The sequence below is a fragment of the Pantherophis guttatus genome, chromosome 6 (genome assembly GCF_059756535.1).
Source record: "Pantherophis guttatus breed Tessera chromosome 6, ASM5975653v1, whole genome shotgun sequence".
Lineage (NCBI taxonomy): Eukaryota > Metazoa > Chordata > Lepidosauria > Squamata > Colubridae > Pantherophis > Pantherophis guttatus.
Genome location: NC_142068.1, coordinates 35,476,029 through 35,490,184, shown reverse-complemented (window position 1 = coordinate 35,490,184; position 14,156 = coordinate 35,476,029).

The window sequence follows — 14,156 nt, the reverse complement described above, 5'->3', positions numbered from 1 at the left end:
TTGTTAGCTTACTCTAAATCTTACCTAATCTTAACTCTTGTTGCACTAGACTAGGGGTGGGCAAATGTGGCTCTTTTACAACCTGTGGGCTTCAACTTCTCAGGAATACTGGGAGTTGAAGTCCACAGGTTGTAAAAGAGCCACATTTGCCCACCCCTGCACTAGACATACCGGTACCACCCATGTCTAGTGCAACAAGATCCCCTAGTTCAAATGACATTTACTCTATGTTTATATCCACATTATGATAAACTGCAATATCACAAAACAAACCAATATTCCACCACAAAAACAAAAGCCTATTTCTGATTGAAATATATCCTAAAGGGATCCTAAAGGGAGAAATTTACCATCTAACAAAACTTTATAACATTAGGAAAGAACGAGAGGTTAATCTATCCCTAATCACATACCTCGATTTTAATTTACATGAAAGCTGGGACATGATCAGTGAAATAAAGACAAGGATAGAGAAAGCTCGAACAGCATTCTTCAAAATGAAAAAGGGCTTCTGCAGTCACGACATAAGCCTAAGACTGAAAATCAGGCTTGTCTTTTCTATCCTGCTCTACAGAGTAGAGTTGGTCTCTGACAGAAAGCCATTCGAAGAAACTGGAAGGATTTAAAACGTGGATTTACAGACTGCTATTACATATAAACTGGGTTAACAATCACAAATGAGGTGATAAACCCCCTGGGAAAACAGCCATTAAAAAGCCAAAGAATATTTTGGACACCTGATGCGACACCCAGAAAAATACAGCATCCTTTACTTAACCCTCCAGGGAAAGATTGAAGGCAAATGAGGTCCAGGCAGATGAACATTATGGCTTCAAAACCCAAGGGACTGGTTTGGACAAAACTCAGCAGCACTTTTTCATGTGGCTGTTGACAAAAATAGGATTGCCAACATGATCGCCAGTGTCTGATGACAGATATGCCATAACAAGAAGAAGAATCCCTAATTAGGTATATGAAAATGGCAGAACTCGGCACATACTAGCAACAAACAGTCCTTTTATACTAGAGGTTGTGCTATGCTGCCACTGAAAAGTCATTCATCAATGTACAGGACAATTGTCTGAATGGTTGAAGTTTTCTATGGAATCTTAAATCCTGATAACGATATCAAGCTATGGAAAAAAAAATGGGGATGGAGTTAGCAATTTCCATATTGATTTAAACAGAGAAAGTTCTTTATATTTTGAATATCAATCAGCCTTAAATTTAAATTTGCACTTCTAGTATGTGATAAAAGGCATTCACAGTTCCAAGAGTTCTCAATGAACTTTATATTGATGAAAATAATTTTAATTTCAGTACAATATTTATAATAATGTATTCCTAAAATGTATGCTTTAGGACAAATGCACATAAAAAACATAGCAATGTATTTGTGAATGTTATTGCTAGATGCATACAGGAGCTTTTACGTAGAAGTTAAATATATGCAAATTACAGCAGAAATAAAGTTAACAATACAAAAATTACAGACCAAGGAAAGTCATGCTATTTTGATTGTTTTGTGTTGAGCATATTTCAGTTTCACATAACACTTCTTGGCTCAAATGCATTGTTCAAAAAAGTTTTTAACTTCAAAAAAGGAAGACTTAAAAAAATAGTAAAGATAACATTGTTGCTGAAATATACTGAATATTCATTCTGAAACTGTAAAGGCTAAGATTCCCCTCTAGTGGCCAACCACTATATTTATTTTAAATAACATCTCTTTAAAGTCTAACCAAATTTACTATTATATAAATTTTTATATGGCAAAGGGGTTACAACTTAAGATGCCATGAGACTCTTTCTTTTCTGCTTTTTAATACCATACTTTTTGTTTTTTAATGTCTTACTTCAAAAGACTAAATGCACAATATTTACAATTATTAAATAGTTCTAGTTAAAAAAAATTAAATAAATTCCACTATTTCTTTCTGGAAGAAAGTGAAGGAGAAGAAGGAAAATTAAAAATAGAAAATTAAAACAAAATATAAGTCTAGTTTACAAAACAACAACAACTACTCTTCACTATATTTTTCTGTTGTTTCAAACGACCCTTGCTTCCATCCTTATATTTATTATATTTATTTATTAATTATATTTATTTATTGCCTTTTGTTATTTAAAATTTTCACCTCCCTCTCAGTCTTTCAGGATCTCATCCTATGCTATATATTTCATTAGATAGACAAAAATTGTACAAAAGGAAGCCTACAGAAAATCTAGTTTAAATCAACAACTTTAAAAAAAGTATTTTAAAATCTTAATTCTATTAAATTATGTGCTAACGCAACAATCTAGATGAAAATACATTGTATTTTACCTTATTCATTCAATCTATACTTTCATTTTCCTAAATGTGTTAGCCAACTCCATTCCCCAAGTTCATCTCACTTTCAGTCAGACCTGTACTTCCTATTTCATTTCTCTTAATTTCACAAATACACAACATGAGAAAACAAGAAATGACCATAAATAAGCTTATCTGCTGACTCCTGAGCCCCAAACTTCCTTGACCACATATTTATTCTTCTACTGTAGATTAAAGGCACCATCTGACAGACCCCAAATCACTACTGTACCTAGTAGCTGGTACCAATTTTGAGGATGTGTCTGACTTGCTGCCAGCATCCCCTTAATCAGCAATACTAACTCGGCAGTTTCTCCAATACACTTATTCCAGATTAAGCTTGGCACAGAGTCACTTGCCATCTCCTACCAAGTTACAAAGCAGAAGCAGATTGATAAGTCTGTTGCCTCAAATAGCAATAAGACTTATATACCACTTTACAGTGCTTTATAGCCCTCTCTAAGTGGTTTACAAAGTCAGCATATTGGCCCCAACAATCTGAGTCCTCATTTTACCCACCTCAGAAGGATGGAAGGCTGAGTCAACCTTGAGCCTGGTGAGATTTGAACTGCCAAATTGGAGGCAGCCGACAGTCAGCAGAAGTAGCCTGCAATACTGCATTCTAACCACTGCGCTACTGTGGCTCATGATCATGGATCAGTGTTGTTAAGGATATTCTTGGCTCATAACTGATATTGTGGATTATTGAGCAGAGTACCCTTTGAGTATACGCATGAAAATGACTGAGAGTGGTTGTGAACAATTACAGTTAACATACAAACACACTGAGTTGTTGTAGTCTTTTACTTTTAGAAAAAAAGTAAAGCAACGTCCAAAAACAATCCAAGTCATACACGGGTAAGGCGAGAGTTAAAAGATCAATCCAGGGATATTTCAAGTACAAAGTCTTCTTACCAGTTGTAGTCATACACAATAAAACAGTTCTTCTTGAGTTTCAAAACAGGAACAAGTTCAATATTAAAACATTCAATAAATAGTAGAAAGAAACATGTAGCTATGATCAAACAGTGATCATGCAGAGAGATCAGGTAGAGAGTTACAGCAAGTAAGCAGGTAAAATGGTGTAATATCCACACAAGCCATGATTCAGACTTCCCTTAAGTACATTGGCTACAGAGCTTAGCCAAACAGGATACAGGATGATGCAATATAGTCTTAAAGTAATATAATACCTTTCTGACTGCAAACATACATTGTTGGTTTATATATTGGCTGACCAACTAGTTAGACAAATAACCATTTCCTAACAAGTGTGATCTAACATTAGCAAAGGATATCTTCTGGTCAAATATTGTGAAGATGCTGCTTCAGAAATGCATGTATTGACTAGACTCTGATGCACATAAAATGGCAACTAGTAATTACGCAGCCATATATTTATTTCTCATGAAGATTTTTAAGAAATCTGGTGCCCCTTGGGCACCGAATTACAGCACATGCAAAAGTGGTTCTTCCTTAAGATTTAGTTCACAAAAAGCACCAATTAGAAACAGTATCAATCCATAGCAAGGAGAACAATGTGCTGTATGCAGAGTTGCCTAGGGCTAACATCTGTCACAGTGAATATTTGCAAATAAACAAACCTATTAAGTCAAAATCTCCTTGTGGATAATTTGCAAATGTCAAACATGGATTAACTCATTTGAAAAATGTTCTGCTTAAAATAGTTGTCCTTGAAGCAAAATATGTTAATCGTTTTCTTTCTTTCTTTTCTATAGAGCATCACTGAAGAAATACATTTTACCATAAAACAAGTCAAACTTGAATTATTCTCATAGCTTTAGATGAAGATTAATTGAGAAACAGAAACACTAACAGAGACAGAAATCTTTCTTGGATGAAAGCGAACAAAAAAAAATAACAGATGTACTCCAAGCTTTCAGTATGGACGGCAAACATGTGGATAAATTCTGTATCCTGCTATGTGCATGTTGCGTATATATATCTTTTTCTACTTTTGAATCTAAAGTACATCATTTCCTCTCAATTAACTTGAAAAGATGTGTTATATTCATTGTCATATCCTTCAAGAACAAGAAGTTAAATAGTCTATCCCAATAGCAACCTTTAACATTCCAGATGTTGGTGATAATAACAATATGTACATATGTTTCTTTTAGAAAATATTATGCAATTGTTATGGAAAATGCAAAAAAGCAAAAGTAGAAAATAGGAAATAAATTAAAGGCAGGATATAAGAAAAAAGAACCAATAACACATTTCCTTTCAGAGTAGGCAACATTATGCAAAGCTAGAAAAGAGTTAAGAAATAGTAAGCCAAAAAAAAATTAAAGACATGAGAAAAGAAAAGAAAAATAACTAGGTTTAATTTGCACCAGTATCATTCATGATGCTTCTTGTTATAATTCTAGTGTTGTAAGCTATCCTTGCTTCCATCACATACTGCCTTTGTTTCTTTAATTTTTTTCACATTAAGATAGAAAAACATAAGATCCCTTTCAAAGGAAGTGTGCTCTTGGAAACTCAAAAATAGTTTGAAGAGTAATATTGCAAATATACTCAATGTTGCTCTCAGTGAAACTGATTCTTCATGAATAAACCTAGAATTTGTAATTGTTTTACTTCTATTGTTTTCATACATGACCATTAACTACCTCTTTATCCCAAAGGTGCTGTCATGCCCTCGTCAGAGTCTGGATCTGTGGCGGAAGATGAGCTGGAACAAGAACTTACTTCTTGTGAGTGAGAGCGCAGCTCCGTTGGTCTTGGAGGAAACTGGGGAAGGGCAGAGTCAGTCCAGGTAAGGCTGTTCAGAATTAATAAGGAGAGCTCAGACGAGGAGCAAGAACCACCCACTCCTGATGCTAGAGTTCGGAGAGTGCAGAGAAGGCGTGATCTGTGCAGACGGAGCAGGCCACGCGCGAGGAGAGTGCTCTGCCCAGCTTCACCAGGCACACCTGGTGAATGAGACTTAAGGAGATGCCACGGGGAGGGGCACTTGTCAGGAACAAATGCTGAATTCTTAAAGAGTTGTGTGTCGACGTTTGAACTTCCAAAGAGTCCTTCCATTCCTTGTTGGTGTTCTGGACTAATTTTCTGGATCTTTTGCTCCCTGAACTCCTTGCTTGGGTCTTGTTTTGCTGAAGACATTTGGGATTTATTGCTATGCAGCCTTGGTGCAGACAGTGCTGGGCTGGACTAATTGCAGCCAGAGGCTGCTTGAGGTTTGTGTGCGGGTTTGTACTCCCTCTGCTCTGGGACTTTGCAGAAACATGAGAGCGTTTGGGGAGTTTTGGAACAATAAAAGGGTGGTTTGAATTGCCAGCTGTTTGTGTTATCTCTGTATCATGCCCTGGGTCATCACAGGTGCTTTTTCAGGAGGCAACTGGACTTTCTTGTTTTTTTTCTTTTGAAGATGTTTCGTTTCTGATCCAAGAAGCTTCTTCAGCTCTGACAGGATAGTGGGAATGGAAGGATTTATATTCCTTCCAGACAGCTGGTAATCTGTATCCTTTATGGGTTATTAACTGTCTGCAAGGAATATAAATCCTTCCATTCCCCACTATCCTGTCAGATCTGAAGAAGCTCCTTGGATGAGAAGCGAAACATCTTCAAAAGAATAAACGAGAAAGTCCAGTTGCCTCCAGAAAAAGCACCTTTGTGACAACCATGTCCTGGATAACTGAGAATCTCTACAGACTAATTGCCTGTTTACTTCTAATCTTAAGTACAGAATTTTTCCCTAAGATTATTCACCATTCTCTCACTTTCCCACCTTTTTCCACAATAGTCTTTCCAGATAATGTCCATAATGAAAACGCCACAAAGGTGTCATTAAATAATAATTGTAAATTACTTTTGATTGGTAATCTGCTGTATTTTCCTTAATGTTTGTATTTTTCCATCTTGATATTTAATCTAAGAATGCTTTAATAATTATCTCTTGTCAGGGGATATGATACGGTATAGTTTTATTTTATATGGTTAGATCTTATTTTAAAACAAAAGTAGCATAAAATAGCAGTATATCCTCCAGTAGTATGCTATTAGATTTTTGGTAAGATAACAAGATTTTTTTTGTTCTTCATAACTTTCCTCTTTACCATAGTTTAGCTAAGATTCCTTTGTGACAGTCTATTGCCAAGACATATTCATTTTCTTCAAAGTTTCCTAAAGAAATGAAAAGCAAGTCACAGACTACTATATTCAAACTGTTCATCTGTCAAAACCAAAACACAGAATTAGGCAGTCTTCACATTTCTTTTCAGCCTAACTGTCCTCAAAGGGATTTAGGTCTGCATTTTTCTTCACGGTTTCCTGCTATAAATGTCTTTTGGGAGAAATCAAGGGAATCTGAATTTGTTATTTTTCATTCTTTCTTCTCCTGTTTCCCAAAAAGTTTGAGATAGATTTCCTGTACACTGGTAACTGGGTTAAGTTAGCAAAACTAGTATTAAAAGGACTGTTTGGATATAAATTTGAGTTGCATTTATTGCATTCATGAGTGATAAAAGTCAATTACATCTATTGAAAAGATTTATGATTGTTAAAAAAAGGAAAGGGAAGATTTGTATTGTGATAACCATAATCAATGCAGCATTAATTACTTATTTGGTGATTCTCATAATGAATGCACATTCTGAAACAATCTTAATTGAAATCTCCATTGAACTATCCTGGACACTGTATTTCAGCAATGTTTTAAGGTTATGTATTACTACTCCTTCATGGATTACTGCCTTGTCGTGGTGTTGTGCAGCTCAATGAGACTATGAGCTATGCTGTGCAGGGCCATCCAAAACAGACAGGTCATAGCAGAGAACTCTGACAAAATGTGATCCACTGGGGAAGGAAATGGCAACCCACTCCAGTATCTTTGCCATGAAAACCCTATGGACAGTGCCAAAAGGCCAAAAGATATGATGCTGGAAGATGAACCCCTCAGGTCAGAAGGTGTCCAATATGCTACTGGGGAAGAGCAGAAGGCTAGTACTAGTAGCACCAGAAAGAATGAAGCAACTGGGTCAAAGCCGAAAGGACACTCAGCTGTGGATGCATCTGGTGGTGAAAGGAAAGTCTGATGCTGTAAAGAGCTATACTCCATAGGAACCTGGAATGTAAGATCCATCAGTCAAGGCAAGCTGGACATGGTCAAACAAGAGACGACAAGACTGAACATCGACATCTTAGGTATCAGCGAACTAAAATGGACAGGAATGGGTGAATTAAATTCAGATGACCATCAGGTATTCTACTGTGGGCAAGAATCCCTCAGAAGAAATGAAGTAGCCTTCATAGTCAATAAAAGAGTAGGAAAAGCAGTACTGGGATACAACCCCCAAAATGACAAAATGATCTCAATTCGAATCCAAGGCAAACCATTCAATATCACAGTAGTCCAAGTCTATGCCCCAACCACTGGTGCTGAAGAAGATGAAGTTGACCAGTTCTATGAAGCCTTCTAGAATTAACACCAAAAAATGATGTCCTTATCATCATGGAGGATTGGAATGTTAAAGTAGGAACCAAAAGTTAACTGGAATAACAGGCAAGTTTGACCTTGGAGTACAAAATCAAACAGGGCAAAGAATTTGTAGAATTTTGTAGAATTGTAGAAAATTCTACAAAATTGTAGAATTTTGTCAAGAGAATACGATGGCCATAGCAAACACTCTTTTCCAACAACCCAAGAGATGACTCTACATATGGACATCATCAGACGGACAACATAGAAATCAGATTGACAATGTGCTCTGCAGCCAAAGATGGAAAAGTTCTATACAGTCAGTAAAAACAAGACCTGGAACTGACTGTGGCTCAGATCATGAGCTTCTCATTGCAAAATTTAGGCTTAAATTGAAGAAAGTAGGAAAAAGCACTAGACCACTCAGGTATGAACGAAATCATATCTCTGATGAATATACAGTAGAGGTGATAAATATATTTAAAGAATTAGATCTGATAGACAGAGTCCCTGAAGAACTATGGACAGAGGTTCACAACATTGTACAAGAGGTAGCAACTAAAACCATCCCAAAGAAAAAGAAATGCAAGAAAGCAAAATGACTGTCTGAGGAAGCTTTACCAATAGCTGAGAAAAGAAGGGAAGCGAAAGGCAAGGGGGAAACAGAAAGATACACCCAACTGAATGCAGAATTCCAGAGAATAGCTAGAAGAGATAAGGATGCCTTCTTAAATGAACAGTGCACAGAAATAGAATAACACAACAGAATACGGAAGACCAGAGATCTCTTCAAGAAAATTGGAGATATGAAGGGAATGTTTCATGCAAAGATGAGCATCATAAAGAACCAAAATGGCAGGAGGCAGAAGAGATTAAGAAGAGGTGGCAAAATTACACAGAAGAACTATAGAAGAATGAGCTTAACATCCCTGATAACCACAATGTGGACACAACACCTGAATGTGGACAACAGTCCAATCAAATCAATAACAATGTCAGTACATGGAGATGTACTATCTAGTCAGTCTTGACATTTCCAACTATAGATTGAAACAGACAATATAAAAAATACAGGTTAAATTTAGGAAGTCAAACTAAGCAGGTGTGTCAGAAAATCAGTTATCACTTTAATTTACCAATGGAAGTAACAAATTTGGTATACTAAATTTATTTGAAAGACAAAGAGAACATATGGAAATACAGGAAAAAGTAAGAGATACTGTCACAATCAGAGCAGGAAAGAACTTTCAACTATTTCAGAGAAAAAGATTTAAGCTTTCAGAACAAGTTATTATAATAGTCAAAGCTAGATGAAGATGAAAGTCTTGGGTAACAATGACACTGAGTAACTAAATTCAAAATTTCAATGTCAAGCAAGAGAGAATAAAGAAGAATATTACGATCAAGAATCCCAAAACAGAGCAAAATAAGAAGAAAAGAAAAATTAGTATTGCTTTAAGAAGATCAGATAAATCATTGAGAAACATATACCTGCACTCCTGTAGTAATACTCCAGAGAAAAGATCTGTCAGAGGTACATGAAGTTTTTAAAAGTTGGAAAGACTATAGTGAAACCATTTCCTAAAATTATAGAATGACAGAAAGATTTTCACAAAGAAAATATGTTTATAAATCGACATTGCTATAAAGAAAGATACAACAAGCAATAGACCATCTGTCAAGTAGGAAAGTACTAAGCACTGATGAAATACTGGAACTGTACAGCAATTCAGATGCCAAGGGAAAAGGTGCTTTGGAGCATACATAAATACACCTAGCACCTGTCAGCAAGCATGTTTTTTAAACCAAACATTTCTTTTTAACACCATTGCATTCCTGCTGTGGAAAGCAAGTATATGAAAGTAGAAAAAGACACCACTGTGGCTTTAAGGAATGATTTGCCAACAGATAGTACATTAATATCCAACAAAACTCTGAAGTAACTTTTACATTTGAATTCAAAGAACTGCACAAGGCTAAAAATATTCAATGAGCTATTTAAAACTGCAGGAAAAGAGCAGCTCTATGTCAACAAAGATGTAACAAATTTGTGGCCTAAAGATTTTAAAAGACCTGTGTATACAGATTAAATGAGAGGATAAATTGCATAGGCCAAAAAATAATTCTGCTTTTTCTTCTCACTGCATTTTCAAACCTGAAGCAATGTTCAGGTTGAAAACCTGAAACCATCTAAATTATTTTGCATATTGTTGAGGTCCGCCAGCAGCCTGCGGAGCTGGCAGCAGAGTTGGACAGCGATGAGGCTGAGGAAGAACATGGGCCAGTCCTGGAGGCTGGGGAAGGCCCAGATTAGGGGTCTGTGTCGGAGGCAGAGATGGGGCCAGGGCCATTGGGGAGTGATGTGCAGACTCTGGAGCCTCCAGAGGCTGACAGTAGAGAGGCAGAGGAACAGGAGGAGCCTGTTCCTGGTGCACATATGAGAAGACCTGCCAGAAGGCAAGAGCAGCTAAAGCAAAGAAGATGACTCGGGAGTAGGGCCAAGAGATGATTGGCCCCTCCCATAAGAATTAAAAGACCAGCAAAGGCTCTTGGGCTCTTTGTCAGAAAACAACGTTGATAGACTTGTTCTTGTCTTGCTGCACTTATCTCTTGTCAGCGTCTTCTGCTTCTGAACTTTTGCCAAGAGAAGCCTTTGGCAGTTTGCCTAATTATACCAAGATTGGTGATTAGACTGAAGAATTTGTGTTATGAAGAATTTGTTTTGATTTAGTTTGGACTACACTGAAAATGAGTTAATTCTCAGATGCTCTAATAAAGTCTGTTTGTTTTGGACCTGTTTGCATCGACTACTACCTACTTGGGCCCCGGTCACAACACATATTGCCATTTGTTCTTAAGGAGAAAAAATCCTTAAGGATTTTTCTCAAGGATTAAAAAATCCTTGATCTGCTTAAATGCAGCTATTGTTTGAGACAGGAATAGGTTTTGGGATATTTATTTATTTATTTTATTTATTTATTTATTTTATTAAATTTCTATATCGCCCTTCTCCCGAAGGACTCAGGGTGGTGAACAGCCAGAGGATAAAACACAGAGATACAAAATTTAAAATAGATTAAAACAAATTAAATAATTTAGGCTGAATTTTAAAATACCCCATAATTAAACAGATTAAAATTTGTGTTTAAAATTTAAATTTAAAAAAGGAGAAGATTTAGGCCAGGCCAGCTTGATGAAATAAAAACGTTTTAAGTGCGCGACAGAAGGTGCGAAGATCCGGGATCCTCCGTATCTCCGGGGGGAGCTTGTTCCAGATTGTAGGTGCCCCCACAGAGAAGGCTCTCCCACTAGGGGCCGCCAGTCGACATTGTTTGGCCGACGGCACCCGGAGGAGCCCCTCTCTATGGGAGCGTACTGGCCGGTGGGAGGCTATTGGTGGTAGCAGGCTGTCCCGTAGATAACCAGGTCCTAAGCCATGGAGCGCTTTAAAGGTGGTAACCAAAACTTTGAAGTGCACTCGGAAGACCACCGGGAACCAGTGCAGCTCGCGCAGGAGAGGTGTTACATGGGAGCTCCACGTTGCTCCCATCACCACCCGCGCGGCCGCACTCTGCGCCAGTTGGAGCCTCCGAGTGCACCTCAAGGGGAGCCCCATGTAGAGAGCGTTACAATAGTCCAGATGAGAGGTGACGAGGGCATGAGTGACTGTGTGTAGGGAGTCCCGATCTAGAAAGGGACGTAACTGATGGATCAGGCGAACCTGATGAAAAATCCTCCCGGTCATGGCCGTCAAGTGCTCTTCTAAAGACAGCCGTGAATCCAGGAGGACGCCCAAGTTGCGAGAGTATGATATTGTATCCAGCAGCAGCTATTCAGCGTAAGTATTCATATGTGGAGAATCTACGTTCCTATGGTAGTGTTGTCCATGTATAAGAAATAAATAGAAATCTTCTCTTTTTCCTGTCTTTCTTTAGACACCATTTGGCAATGCCATGTAAGTGGCATATATAGAGATTACTTTGCTTAGATATTTAGATTTATTAGTATGGTTGGTCACATAGTAAGCCAGATATTTAGACTGGATTTGTCAATGCTGATAGTGTTCAAGTGTTACTCCAGATATTTTGGAATTGCACCCAAGGCACCTATTTGTATTGGCTCTATCTTTGTTTTATTTTGCCTTTTGTAAATGTTAGATGGAAACTTTGTCAATGTGCATATTTTCTAAGTGCCATGCAAGATTTTTTGATAAGGTACCCAGTGTAGTGATTATAAATTATGACTGTTTTATGTTATAATTTTCAGTTTGATTTTCAGAACTTGATTATCCACCCAACTCTAATTCTTCTAGGCATTCAGATTTTTCTTGAAAGTGTTACTTCTGTAGGTGGTACTATGAGTTTAAAATTGCAGCAGCAGGAGGGGAATCTCCCATAGCAGTTTCTTTTAATTAGGGTGCCATGGCTAAATAATGAAACACATTGGGCTTAATAAAGTTATTCCTTGGCTCAGTCAATTAAGGTTGGCTGATGGTCTAATTACAAAGATGCAGGTTGTTAACGATCACATTTGTGCAGTAGGTACGCCCTAAAGGTAAGGGATCCTGCTATGAACACCTGCTCTGGCCTTGGATATGATCCACTGGGCTAGTACTAATGGCACGGATGATATATACCAGAACAAAAGAGACTACATTGCCATGGTAATAATAAAAGCTGGTTTTTAGAAACCAGCTCTACATACTTCCTTCATTCCACTTTTTGAGTAAGGAATAAAATATTATATTAAACAGTGTTTTGTCCTATGATCCATTATTGGCAAAGGCTGCACTGCACTTCTTAATCATCTAGTCGTTTTCGAGCACTGGATAAACCATTTCTGGATTCCCCAGGCCTTGTAACTTTTAGTCTCAATATGTGTTCTATTGTCAGTATTATCCTTTCTGTTTAGTGACTGTGGATGTAATATCATTTATAATGTTTATATATATATAAATTGAAAATGTTGTCTCCCGCAGTAATCTGAGAAGTATTTCTACTGAAATAACCCACTAATAATTGTAGAAACAAACAGCCAAAAAATGGATTAAACAATACCTAAATAATTAAGCTCTGTCAGCGGGACTAAAACATATGGCAGTGGTTGTTTGTGAGCACATTTGATCCCTAGGCAATGAATTAGGCTATGGCTGGAGAAGGAGATGATAATTTTTTTTAATTTGCCTCTAGCAATGCTAACAACGTTCAGATAAAGAGTTACTTCCTACAGCAGCTGACAGCCCTGTGTCCCTTCCTTTCTTTTCTATCTATGCCTGAACGTACACAGAGAGCGAAGACTAGTTAAACCTCTAAGGAATCTAATGCTTTTGATCAGAAGGAAGTATGAGTCTGTGCTTTGCTCCTTTTAGTAGTTACCTGGCCTGAATAATTGTAAGTTAAACTGCATGTTGAGTGAAGTCCCTCAAGGCTGACCATTTATTTCAAAGCAGAAACCTAACATCAATAATGAAAGTCCTGGTTAATAAGGGCATTCTAAAATGGTGGAAATATAGTTCCAATATAGACATCCAAATATAGTTCCAATATAGACATCCAAATATAGTTCCAATATAGACATTATATAATATCAAAAGAAATTTAACCCTAACTCTAAGCATGTTAATATGAGATTCAGCTGCATTGTATAAAAATCAGATAATCAGAAATTATTATCCAGGGCAAAAATAAATATTAGTCTTTGTGTGCTGCTATCTGATAAAAAGGGAAGTGGTCTAAACTGCTACAAACAACATATTGTCTTATTTGCAGCAAGTGAAAAGTTTCTTTCAATTTTATAATTTTCCTTTAAATTTTGTATGTTATGTGTTATTTAGCTAAAAACATTGCAATAAATAGATACTCTCTTTCTCCCTTTCTTTCTTTGATTGCTTATTTGTATCCTATGACTATCATTAAGTGTTGTACCTTATGATTCTTGATGAATGTATCTTTTATGTACACTGAGAGCGTATGTACCAAGACAAATTCCTTGTGTGTCCAATCACACTTGGCCAATAAAATTCTATTCTATTCTATTCTATTCTATTCTATTCTATTCTATTCTATTCTATTCTATTCTATTCTATTCTATTCTATTCTATTCTAATTTTCTTTTAATTGTATGGTTCTTATATTGACGCAGATATATCGTCCAAAATGAGGTGTGGTGACTCAGAGGTTTAATGACGCTGGAAGTAGTCTCTGGTCCAGCAGTTCAAGTCCTAGCTTTGCGTGGAGTGTGAGCTCCCATCACATGCCTCAGCTTCTGCCCACCTAGCAGTTAGAAAGCATGTTAGTAGATAAATAGATACCACTTTGGTGGAGAGATGAGCTTCATACAGCAGTTAGAATTTTGTTG